At 42.6% G+C, this 13,734-nt stretch overlaps 1 non-coding gene across 1 annotated transcript; it reads right to left on the bottom strand.

Moving 5' to 3' along the window:
• Window positions 1–229: 229 nt before the first annotated feature.
• On the bottom strand, window positions 230–336 carry LOC120266126. The gene has a single exon (XR_005537969.1). It is a non-coding gene; the product is annotated as a small nucleolar RNA R71 (small nucleolar RNA).
• Window positions 337–13,734: the final 13,398 nt, after the last annotated feature.

Below are 13,734 nucleotides of genomic sequence, written 5' to 3' on the forward strand. Positions count from 1 at the left end.
TCTCGCGAATGAAGATGCACATGACCACCTTTCCCGGTTCCTCCAAATTTGCTCTACATTCAATATTAATGGAGTGTCCGATGATGCTATCCGTTTGAGGCTATTTCCCTTCAGTTTGTGAGACGGGGCATATCGTTGGCTTACATCATTATCTCCGGGATCTATTAAAACATGGAAGGATATGGTTGAGAAATTCCTTGGGAGATACTTTCCGCCAAGCAAAGCGGCGAAGTTGAGTCAAGAAATTTCAGCCTTTAAACAAGGGGAGTCCGAGACATTGTTTGAAGCTTATGAAAGATTCAAGGATCTCCTTAGAAGATGCCCCCATCATGGTTTTGCCTCATGGATGCGAGTACAAATCATTTACAATGGGCTGAATTATGCTACTCGCCAATTCATCGATGCCGCAGCGAGTGGGTCCCTTAGCAACAAGTATCCCGATGAGGCCGAGCAATTACTTGAGTCTATGGCAAGCAATGAATCACATTGGGCCTCAAGAGGATCTACACAAAAGACTGCTGGGCTTTATGAAGTTAGTAGCAATGATGCCTTGGTCGCGAAGGTTGATGTGTTGACTCAAAAGCTTGATCTTCTTATGGACAGTAGTTCGAGGTCGAATCGCTGATGAATTGTAATACTTGTGGTGGTGGGCATGATGCAGCCCAATGTCCAATTGCCACCTCCTCGTTGCTTGCATTGAGAATGTTGACTACATTGGGGGCAACAAAAATCAAGGGAACCCGTATAGCTCAACATACAATCCGGGGTGGAAGAACCACCCAAATTTTTTTCATGGAACCAAGGCCAACAACAACAAAGAGGTGCACTATCTCAAGGATCTCAACTCCAACAACTGGCCTTTGAGAGGAAATTTTCATGAAGAGGTCCTTGCCAAGTTCATGCTCAGTACAAATGATAGGTTCAATAATCTAACTAGTAGCATGGATGCACAATTTGGCAAGGTGAATGCTCAACTCACTCAGCACGCCGAACATTTTAGTGAGATAGGTTCTATTTTGAGAAACCTCCAAGCTTCGGTGAAGTCACTTGAGCATCGAGTAGGGGAACTCACGAAGGCAAATTCTGAACATCCCCTAGGGTGTCTTCCCGAGTAATACTGAAGAAAAATCCAAGGGAGCACTTAAAGGCCATTGCTCTTAGAAGTGGGAAGCAAGTGGAGACAAGGGTCGAAGTTGACCCAAGTGTCAAGAAAAGTGGGGTAGCCTCCGGGAAGACCCCAAGCTAGTTGAAGAAAAACAAAGTGAAGACAAAAAAATCAGGGAAGAAATGACAATTTCCAACAACAAGGACCAACAAAATCATCCGAGTATAAGCCTCCAATCCCTTATCCAACCAGATTGAAGCATGAGAAGGAGGATGTTCACTTCAGAAAATTCATGAGCATCTTCAAACAACTCCATTTGAACATCCCGATAGTTGAAGCGTTGACTCAAATGCCAAAATATGCCAAGTTTTTAAAAGAGCTCCTCACGAACAAGAGAAAGTTGGAGGAAGAGGGCACAGTTGCACTTACGGGAATTGCTCGGCCATTCTCGAAAAGAAGCTCCCACAAAAGTTGAAAGATCCGGGAAGCTTCATTATCCCGTGCTTGCTTGAAGGTGGAATCCAAGAAAATGCTCTAGCGGATTCGGGGCTAGCATAAACGCCATGCTATACACCATGTATTTGAAACTTGGCTTGGATGAGTTGAGGCCCACGAGGATGACCTTACAATTGGCGGATCGATCAACAAAAAAGCCTCGTGGGATTGTTGAAGATGTAATTGTCCGATTGGACAAATTTGTTTTTCCCGTGGATTTCGTCATCATGGACATAGATGAAGAAGTGGAGATACCATCGATTCTTGGTCGGCCATTCCTCAAAGACCTCGGGTGCCTTGATTGACTTAAAAAGGAGGAAAGTTAACATTAAGAGTCGGAGATGAGGAAGTGGTGTACACTTTGCCGGCCACCATGAAACATTCTTTGGATCATGATGACACACTTTACTTTGTTGATGAAACTGATAGATTGATTTCTAATTGTGTGCAGGAGGTGCTCTGTATAAATCCCTTGGATGAATACTTGGGAGAGTTAGAGAATGAAGAACAAGGAGAGCCTTACCAACACCCTCAAATTCATAATTTGAAGCAACCAAAAGAGAGGGTGCCTTTCACTAATGCTAAGGAAAAAGAAAAAAACGAGTCATTTGTCAAGAAGATGTGGAGGGAGATTCATGGGAGAAAGAAGAAAGGTAACAAACCTCATCACCCTACTTCTCATGGAGGAAAGGTAAATTTTTCACCCCTCTCTACTCATGAACAATTTGAGGTCTTTTCGATGTTATCACTAAATTTGCCGGGACAAAACAATGCTACAAAGGAAACTGGGGGTGGCATCAAACTCTTTGAGCCCCCATGAGGTAAGGAATGAGGTATGTCAGGCTCATGACGTTAAACAAGCGCTTCTTGGGAGGCAACCCAAGCGTTTGGTGGTCTTTGCTTGCATTTTTCGTATTCTAGTTCCTAGTTCATTTCAAATTTTCATATTTCTTAGTTTTGCTTTACTTTTGAATAAGTTCATGCTCACACACTTGGCGTAGTGCTCTCATCATTTTAATTGTGGTATGTTTGTGCAACTTCTTGAGAAACTAATGTTTAGGTGTTAATTCGTGCACCAGATCGTCATTTTATTCAATTCACTCATTTTTGGAGGAGTCCTTGAGCTTGCTATATCATTTTTTCATCAATTGTGGGCAGATTTTCGAAGTTTTAATTGATTCTAATGGGTATACGGCCTTACTAGGCCGTATGGTAGCCATCTGAGACGAGCATAGAGGCTCTGTGCTGTAGCAGACGGCCCCCATACGGCCCCCATACGGGGCCGTCTGCTACGGGCAGATCCTCTCGGCCGAGAGGGCCGTTTGGCCCATACGGCCCCCATACAGGGCCGTATGGGGGCCGTATGGGGTCGGGTTCCCTCATTTTATAACCCCTCTCTCTCTCTCTCTCTTTCTTCCATTCTTCTCTTTTCTCTCTTTTTCCACCGATTTTCTCTCTTCTTTCTCACTCAATTCTTGGCCAAATCTCTTATTTTTTCCTCCTAAATCTTCTCCTCATCCATTTGAGAGATCGATCTAGTGGTTTTCCCCGAGTTTAAAGCTTGTTTTCTCAAGATTTCATCGGTATGTCTTTTCTATGCCCTAGTTTTATTTTTCTCATTTCTTGGGCATTCTTGGAGATTTTGTGTGGGATTTCTTTGGCATTTTGCTTGGTTTGAATGATGTGAATGTCATGGATGAATTTTATTTCAAATTTATGTAAAAAAATTTTCGATGCTTTGAATATAGGAGAAACTCTTGCCGTATGAATAGTGACCATACGGCCCCTATATGGCCATATGACCTTCAAACTTGGATTTTTCTTGAGTTTCCTCTATCTCTAGCATTTTCCTTTGCTTTATCTTGTATCCCTATGAGCTTGAACAAAGTTTATCTTCATTGTAGGGATACCTAACACAAAACGGCTCGTCTCCAAGCGCCCAAGGACCTCCGGACCCTCCTCTACACCCGATGAGCCCGTCTTCAAGTTATCCCATCATCGAGAGAGATATGATCGACTGAAAACAAAACTATTTGGAACATTGTGCTACCTTGATTGGGGAATTGTGGAGAACCTTGGGATTTCAAGTCAAGTAAGGGAGTGGCTATCAAAAAATTGTTGGGATAAACTTTTTGCCATAAACGAGCGAACCTTTCGTCAATTAACTTTGGAGGTTTTGAGTACATTTGAGGCACAACAAGATGGCGATTCCGTGCAGAATAGGAAAATTCTCACCATCGCTTTTCAAGCTTTTTGGACGGAAGCGCATTATGCACCACTTGGATTTTTGCCAAGTACTTGGGGATTTATGATGATGAGTTTATCAACTCCATGCCCGGTAAGCGTCTTAAGCTTGATTTCCCAAGTGGAGTGGGACGAAGCAACTATTAGGCGACCTTGGCGGGTGATGATCAAACATGAAAGGCCTCGCGCATGATTGACCCGGCCCACAGATTCATTCATGCTTTGATTGCTCGATCCATTTGGGGCCGGACCGATAGCAAGGGGGTTGTAACTCAATCTGATCTTTATACGATGTATGGCATCTTCGAGCGATGCCCTACTCACCTTGGCCACCTTGTCGCCGATGCATTTCTTCACCAGGGCTCATATCCACGATTGGGAGCTATATTTATTGGGCCCTATGTGACTAGATTGATCCGTGGCATGGGTTTACTTGAGCAGACACAAGGCATGCCCGTTGTAGGAGGTACGGTCGCTCTTGGACCAACCCACATACGGGCGATAGGCTTGATGGTCGCACGTGGTGCACTCCACACGCCCCGGGCCATCGGGTGAGTCTAGTCGCAGCCAGATCGAGCATACAGAGTTAGACCCTGAGGGCGTGCCTTCTCTGACCCCGGGCGCTACATCTTTACCTGACTTTGACATGAGACTGAGGGGACTTGAGGGCGAGGTTCGGGTCGTGCATCGGGGAGCGAGTGAGATTCGTGGCCAGCTTTACCAGATCATTGAGGGACAACACCGGCTCGAGGCAGATCTTCACCGTTTTATCACTTCCTATATTGGTTCATCCTTGCACACTGTTGCCACTCCTTCTGCCACCATGCCACCACCACCAGCACCTGATTGTGATGAGTAGCAGCTTGTTGGAGCCTCGAATAAATATTGTTTACTTTTTGCTTGCTTTTGTTTTTGTGTTTTTGTTAAGTTGGCATGGTTCTACCCCTATCGACTTGTGTTATTGAACTTTAGTTTATGTTCATCTTTGTGTTTTTTTGTTGACTACTCTCTAGTTTTTTTCCCCTTGTGCTTGTATTTTTTTCAATTTTTTTGTGGAATGATGATGTCCCCTTTATCCTCGCAGGCATTAAGGGAATTTGGTGAGCTTTCCTAGTTTTTAATGGAGGCCTGACGAGACATGTCTTGCTCACCACACCTTTTGTCGAGTCCTACCTCACGGCGAGCACAAGTTCAACCGGGAGTTCATTTTCACCCTCCTTTATTATTTGTATTGCTTTCATCATGCATGTTTTTTTCATTATTAGTGTACATTGAGGGCAATGTACAACACTAAGTGTGGGGATGGGTGCATTTCATGTATTAGGACCATTGTTACATGCTAGTGTTACCTATGATGGCTTTTGTTCATTCTTGTAAGATTCTTTTTAGCTTGACTAATGATTGATGTGAGTTATTTGTTTCTATGCTTTTATTGAACTCTGCTTTTTACCCCTAGTATTGTCATGTGCACTCGAATTTTTTTGTCGATGCCCCGGGAATAGCCAATGTGACTACTCTCTAACTCTCTTGTATGCGTAACACACTACTTTGAGTACTTGGCCTTAGAACACTAAGTTCTTTCCATCAATGGACTCTTAAGAACTTCTAAGTCTTGTTGAGCTAATCCTAATTTTGTGGCATGTAGTGTACTCTAAAGATGTGATCTAGGGTGAATGTAAAAAAAAAAGAGTCTATGTCAGTATTCCTTTACTATTAAAGCATGAATACGTCTATGTGGACTGTAATCGAGTAGTTGGGTGGCTCTTATGCCTAACCAGCATGTGCACCCTCTAGAAAGATTTCAAAATGATTTTCTTGCGGTCTACGTTAGTCGGACTCAAAAAAAAAAATTGAAATGAATGATGAAATGAAAATAAACCTAGTGATCTTTTTGAGTGCCTACCAAAGGTTTTGAGTAGAAAGTGGATTTAGTTTCAAGCTATAGAATTAGAAGGATCTTACTTGGCCATTGAAGTAGCACTTAGTAGTTTAAGACTTAGTATTCTTTGTAAGTGGAGTGATTAGCATCTACAGTTGTACTGATTGAAGTTCTTAGGCTAGACCAGATCAGGGCATATGAGATATAAGATTCACTTACACGGCACAGACATATAAGGGGTGAGACAAGATATTTTTATTATGCTTATTGACTTTGACTCAACATCTATGTATCATTGTCCATTGCTATTGGAATCTTATATTTGCTTAAGCCAGAGGTAATGCATTTAGCCACTTCTCAGTCTCTTTGTTTTTCATGAGTTGTTTGCTTGGGGACAAGCAACGCTTAAGTGAGTGGATATTTGATAAGTGTCTAAAATGTAGGTGTTTTTCATATAATTATCGTATTCACTTTGCATGTATTTTTGTGAGGTTTGATGCCCTGCTTTTATGTTTAATCGCCTTCTATTTGCTTTGTAGGGCACAAGGAAGCCATGGAGAACAAGAAGATATCATTTGGGCAAAAAGAGAAGAAAAACGAGAATTTCATACTACCAGTATGGGGGTCGATGTCATGTAGCAGCGATTATTTTTGGAGTGTCTGCCCAAATCTCCATACTACCCAGTATGGGGGTCGTATGGCACCCAAAAACCCTAGATTCGCACCCCATACGGGGTGCATACGGCCCCCATACTGGGTAGTATGGAAATCAAGCGTACACTCCAAAATAATCCAGTCACATAAAGGCATACGGCCCCCATGCAATGGTGAGTCGTGAAAATCCTTAAATACATAGTCCCAAATCTAAGGTCAAATATGCCTAACTCTATACATGTCCCGAGGAGAGATTAGATAACCTCTTAACCTCGCGACTCAAATAGAGTTGCAATGAGCTCTAGGGATTCCCAAGAGATAAATCTCTTCCCTAATTATAGACCTAACCCTTTGTTCCGGTGGAAGGTCCCTAACCACAATTAAGCCCCTAGATACTAAGATCACCTCAACGCTTCACTCGCATGCACGCGCAACTAAGCCCCAGCGGAGGGTCATTCCTTAGACCATTCACTCTATGATGGCCACAAAGAACTCGAGGAATGAAGGTAGAATCTATCATGCCGGAGGGGAAAGGGGACGCCCCTGCACTCCTCGACTCACCCTCACAACCCTCTCCAAACCCTAGCTTTGTCTAACGCTCATGGTGTGTCACTCACTCACAAGGTTACCAACAAGAACTATCAACCCTAGTTCACTCTAGGGAAATGTTCATACAATCAAGCATTCAAGGTTGGAACTCATAATAAACATCAATTAATTGAGATCATAATAAAGAGATTCAATGAAACAAATACATCCTAGGGTTCACAAATACCCAAGTACCCACTAGGGGTTTAGCTCTCCATGGAGCTAAGTACAATCAAAGAAATAGAATGTAAAAGTAATGAATCCATAGAAAACCCCCTCGATGGTCATGTCGATGGTCTTGTGGAGAGTCCTCCGCTCATCGCAAGGGATTCTTTCTCCGGCCTAGGATATACCTCGGCGGATCAGTGCCGATGAAAGCTCTCCCAATAACCTTCTTCCAAATGACGCGCGATGTCGGAGCCATAGAACCTCTCCAAAACCCTAGCCAATACCCCTCGAAAACCTAGCCGAAGCCCTCTCTCAAGTTTGGGAAAAGATGGAGAAAAGAATACTGAAATCGGGACTGAATAGGCTTTAAATAGGATTGGAATCGTGCGACCACATGGGCCTATGGATTTTACACACGCCCATGTGGAATTTAAACATGGGCGTGTATAATTTCAACACGCACGTGTAGATTCTCTGAATTCCTGTTTTCTCGGCCAGCTATGAACAGTGTTGCTGCAGTACTTTGCTCTTGTTCAATGATAGACAAGTTGGTGGAGCTCTTGTTTTATACGATGATAGAATAAGAATGATGATAGAATAAGAAGATATAAAATAGAATGTATGGTAAAATAGCTAAGAAAACAAAGTGCAAAGTATCTCTAAACGCCTACTCCCCGGCAACGGCGCCAAAAACTTGACAAGGTCACCTTGCGTATATCCCGCAAGTGCACGGGTTTGTCAAAGTAATAATCCCGGTTGAGCTGGTATCGAATCCAGAGGGAGTAGGAAATAAAAACACTTAATTATCTTCTTAGCTATGTGAAAGATCAGTAGTGATAATTGTGACAATGATTCAATTCTCAAAAGTTAAAGCAACAAGTAAGATAGCACGAGTAAAGGAGGAGGTAAGGCAATCGATAAAAATGGGTTACTCGGATAATGCTCCACCTAGGATAATTGTTTCAAGTGCAAGAACCCTCTATTATGCTTCCTAATCAATACAATGGTGAGTAGTGGAAATCCTTAATTTCATAGTCCCAAATCTAAGGTCAACTATGCCTAACTCTATACATGTCCCGGAGGAGAGATTAGATAACCTCTCAACCTCGCACTCGAATAGAGTTGCAATGAGCTTTAGGGATTCCAAGTGATAAATCTCTTTCTAATTATAGACCTAACCACGATTAAGCCCTAGATACTAAGATCACCTCAACGCTTCACTCCATTGCACGCGCAACTAAGCCCCAATAGAAGTTCATCCCTTAGACCATTCACTCTATTATGGCTGCAAAGAACTCGAGGAACGGAGGTAGAATCTATCACGTCGGAGGGGAAAAGAGATGCTCCTGTACCTCTCGACTCACCCTCTCAACCCTCTCCAACCTAGATTTTTCTAACGCTCGTGGTGTGTCACTCACTCACAAGGTTACCAACGAGAACTCTCAATCCTAGTGTCACTTCAGGGGAAATGTTCATACAATCAAGCATTCAAGGTTGGAACTCAAAATAAACATCAATTAATTTAAAGCATAATAAAGAGATTCAATGAAACAAATACATCCTAGGGTTCACAAATACTCAAGTACCCACAAGGGGTTTAGCTCTCCATGGAGCTAAGTACAATCAAAGAAAAAGAATGTAAAAGCAATGAATCCATGGAAAACTCACTCGATGGTCGTGTCGATGGTCTTGTGGAGAGTCCTCTACACCTCGCCCAATAACCTTCTTCCAAATGACATGCGATGTTGGAGCCGTAGAACCTCTCCAAAACCCTTGCCAATACCCCTCAAAACCCTAGCCGAAGCCCTCTCTCAAGTTTGGAAAAAGATGGAGATAAGAATACTTAAATCGGGGCTGAATCGGCTTTAAATAGGGCTGGAATCAAGCGACCACACGGGCCTATGGATTTTACACACGTCCATGTGGAATTTCCACACGGGCATGCATAATTGCCACATGCCCGTAATTATTCTTTGAATTCCCAAATCCATACTTTCATCGGGCTAATGCAAAAGGGCACACGTTCACGTCTTGGGTCACTTGCTTCTTCAATGATAGACAAGTTGGTGGAGCTCTTGTTCTATGTGCATACGTTGGAATACTCGAGTGCGACTGCCCTTGTGCCCCTCTAAATGGAGGTGCCAATTAGAATACGAGGAGGTTGGCACACACTCTAGCATCTCACACCCGACCTATGTCTTCGCGTTTGAACATTAGCAAGATTTCCTCCAAAATCGGTGCATTGTGATCCACATTGGCTTCTTAACTTCATAATCAACCTCACAACCCTACCTGTATGAAAGTAACATAAAAACACACATATTAGTGTAAAAACCTGAGAAATGTAATGCTCAACATAAGGAATGAACGCTTCGCATTCATATCGCACAAGCAGTTATCAACCGGTCTGAAATACTCCCGAATCTATGCTTTCATTGAGGTAATGCAAACGAACACACATTTATGTCGTGGATCACCTTGCTTCTTTAATAAAAGACATATTGGTGGAGATCTTGTTCTATATGCACAAGTCAGAATGCTTGAATGTGACTGTCGTTGTCCACCTCCAAATAGTTGTGCTAAATTGAGTACGAGGAGGTTGGGACACATTCCTGCATCTGGAACCCGACCTATTTTAAGGTCAGTGGAAAAAAATCCACGTGGTGTGTGGATTCCGATTCCAACCCTATTTAAGTCGCGATTCAGCCCAATTTTTTTGCAATCTTTTTCCCTTCTTTTCTTACACTTTTCTCCATCGTTTGGGAGGCAATCGGCTAGGGTTTGGAGAGGCTTTTGGCAAGTTTTTAGAGTGGTTCGAAAGATTTGAAACCGTGATTCGCTTGGAAGAAGGTTATTGGGGAGCTTTCATCGGTAGAAATCTGGCGAGGTGTGCCCTAGGCCGGACAAGGGAACCTTTGGAGAAGACTAGACTACTCCACAACACCATCGACATGAACACCGAGGAGGTTTTCTATGTATAACTTGTTTTTACATTGGATTTCATTATTGATTGTAGCTCGCTCTATGGAGAGCTAAAACCCCTAGTGGGTACTTGGATTTGTGAACCCTAGGATGTATTTGTTTCATTAATCTTCTATTTTTGTTTTCCTTAATTGGTACTTTTTAATTGGTTTCAATCTTGAATCTGCATTGATGTTCCTCGCGGGCGTACTAGGGTTGAAGTCTACGATACTCCCTGTGAGTGGTGACTACTGAGGATTAGACATTGCATAATTGGAGATGGTCGAGAGGGTGAGTCGAGAGTTAGTAGAGCATCCCCTTTCCCCTCCGATGTGATTTATTCTACCTTCATGTTGCAAGAGTTCTTTGCGGTCTTAGTATAGTGAATGGGCTAAGGGATGACCTTGCACTGGGGCTTAGTTGCAAAGGCAATAGAGTGAAGCGTTGAAGTGACTCTAGCACCTAGGGCTTAATTAGGACTAGGGGTCTTTCGCCTGGACCAAAGTGTTAGATCAATATATAGGAATAAGGTTTATCACGTGGAATCCGTAGAGCTTCTTGCAACTCTACATAGTGTGAGGTGTTGAGATTGATCGATTTCTCCACCGGGACATAGTGTAGAGTTAGTCACGATTGACGTTAGATTTGGGATCATGTGTTTAAGGATTTCCATGACTCATTAAGAATCAATTAGGAGACTTAATAGTTGGGTTGCACTTGAAGCAATTGTCCTAGGTGAAGCAATATCCGAGTACCCCATTTCTATCAATTGCCTTACCTCTCATTTTTGTTGTAATGAAATAAAGAAAAGAAGAAAGAGATGTAATAATATGTAAGGAGATGCAACCGATAGAAATGGGGCACTGATAAGTGCTTGTGCTATATGAATGCGAAGTATTTTTTTCTTATGTTAAGCATTACCTTTCTCAGGTTTTTACACTAATATGTGTGTTTTTATGTTACTTTTATGCAGGTAGGATTGTGAGGCCGATTATGAAGGAAAGAAGCCAATGTGGATCATAATGCACCGATTTTTGGAGGAAATCTTGCTAAGGTTCAAACGCAAGACATAGGTCCGGTGTGAGATACTAGAGTGTGCCAACCTCCTCGTATTTGAGTTAGCACAACCATTAGGAGGGGCACAAGGGCGCTCATACTCAAGCATTCCGACTTATGCATATAGAACAAGATCTCCACCAACTTTTCCATTATTGAAGAAGCAAAGCGATCCACAACATGAACATGTGCCCGTTTGTGTTACCTCGATATAAGTATGGCTTCGGGAAGTATTTTAGGCCAGATACTATAGCAGAGCACTGTAGCAACCTCCTCGTATTTGAGTTAACACAACCATTAGGAGGGGCACAAGGGTAGTCATACTCAAGCATTCCGACTTATGCATATAGAACAAGATCTCCACCAACTTTTCCATCATTGAAGAAGCAAAGAGATCTACAACGCGAACATGTGCCCGCTTATGCTACCCTCGATGGAAGTATGGCTTCAGGAAGTATTTTAGGCCAGATTGTGTAGCAGAGCATTGTAGCAACACTGTAGCAAAGTATTGTAGCAAACGATCTGCTCACAAACCGCTCGAGAAAACTCAGCAACGGGAATCCGCACGAGCATGTGGAAATTCCGCACGCCCGTGTGAAAAATCCACGGGGGCATCCATAGGGACATGTGGATCCCCGATTCCAGCCCTATTTAAGACTGATTCAGCCCCCGATTTCAAGATTCTTTTCTCGATCTTTTCCCCAACTTGAGAGAGGGTTTCGGCTAGGGTTTTAAATGGTATTAGCTAGGGTTTTGGAGGGGTTCTACGGCTCCGACATCGTCATCTATTTGGAAGAAGGTTGGTAGGGGAGCTTCCATCGAGGCGTATCCTATACTGGACAAGGGATCTTTGGACGACGAGTAGAGGACTTTCCACAAGACCATCGACATGACTATCGAGGGAGTTTATTATGGATTCATTGCTTTTAAATTCTATTTCTTTGATTGTACATAGCTCCATGGAGGGTTAAACCCCTAGTGGGTACTTGGGTATTTATGAACCCCTAGAATGTATTCATTTCTTTTGAATCTCTTTTATTATGCTTTTTTAATTAATTGATGTTTATTGTGAGTTCCAACCTGAATGCTTGATTGTGTGAATACTCCCCTAGAGTGACACTAGGGTTAAGAGTTCTTGTTGGTAACCTTGTGAGTGAGTGACACACCACAAGTGTTAGACAAAGCTCAGTTGAAAAGGGTTGACAGGGTGAGTCGGGAGGCAGTGAGCATCCCTTTCCCTCCGATGTGTTAGATTCTACCTCCATTCCTCGAGTTCTTCGCGGCCATAATAGAGTGAATGGTCTAAGGGATGACCTTCCATTTGGGGCTTAGTTATGGGTGCAACATAGTGAAGCGTAGAAATGATCTTAGTATCTAGGGCTTAATTGTGGTTATAGATCTTCCACCTGGACCAAAGGGTTAGGTCTACAATTAGAAGAGATTTATCACTTGGAATCCCTAGAACTTATTGTAATTCTATGTGAGTGCGAGTTTGAGAGGTTATTCAATCTCTCCTCCAGGACATGTATAGGGTTAGGGCATAGTTGACCTTAGATTTGGGACTATGTAATTAAGAATTTCCATGACTCACTCTGCATTGATTAGGAAACATAATAAAGGGTTCTTGCACTTGAAAATGATTGTCCTAGGCGGAGCAATATCCGGCTACCCCATCTTTATCGATTGCCTTACCTTCTCCTTTACTTGTGCTCTCTTACTTGTTGTTTTACTTCTAAGAATTGAATCATTATCACACATATCACTATTCATCTTTCACATAGCTAAGAAGCGAATTAAATGTTTTTTATTCCCTACTCCCTGTGGATACGATACTCGCTCATCCTGGATTATTACTCGACAAACCCTGCACTTTCATGGATATACACAAGGGGCCCATGTCAGTTTTTGGCGCCATCAAGGGGAGTAGGCATTTAGAGATACTTTGCACTTTGTTTTCTTTTAGCTATTTCACTCGCACATTCTATTTCTATATCTTCTTATTCTTTTCATTTGTTCTGATTTCTTTTTCTTTTCTTTTTGGGAACAGCTCTAAGATATGACCCGAGGGAACCCCTCAATATTGATTGAAAGAGATCCCCGGCTTGAACGTACACTTAGAAGAAAAGGGAAAGAACCTTTGCAAGAACAAAGCCTAATCTAGCTGATTTGGAAGTGGAATAATCTAAAAACATGGCGTAATGTAATGAGCAACAAGGACATTATCCGATTATGCCGACCTTTTCGCTGTTAGGGGACACAATCGAGCATTGTAAGCGCTCCCTCGATTACGCTCGAACTTCGAGCTGAAGCCGCATTTATCCACATGTTACAAAGAATCCGCATGTCAATGGTTTCGCTCGATGAGGATCCAAAAAGTCATATAGAGAGTTTTTCTTGAGGGTGTGATATGTCAAGATAAAGGGGTGACGGATGATGCCACTGCAAGTTGCGTAGCCTTTCCCATTTTCCCTAAAGGGGAGAGCGGAAGCAGTGGCTACACTTATTACCTAGAGCATCAATTACCACATGGGAGGAGATGGTAGAAGCTTTTCTTGCCAGTTATTTTCCTAACGGAAAATCCTCG

This window comes from Dioscorea cayenensis, chromosome 7 (assembly GCF_009730915.1).
Source record: "Dioscorea cayenensis subsp. rotundata cultivar TDr96_F1 chromosome 7, TDr96_F1_v2_PseudoChromosome.rev07_lg8_w22 25.fasta, whole genome shotgun sequence".
Classification (NCBI taxonomy): domain Eukaryota; kingdom Viridiplantae; phylum Streptophyta; class Magnoliopsida; order Dioscoreales; family Dioscoreaceae; genus Dioscorea; species Dioscorea cayenensis.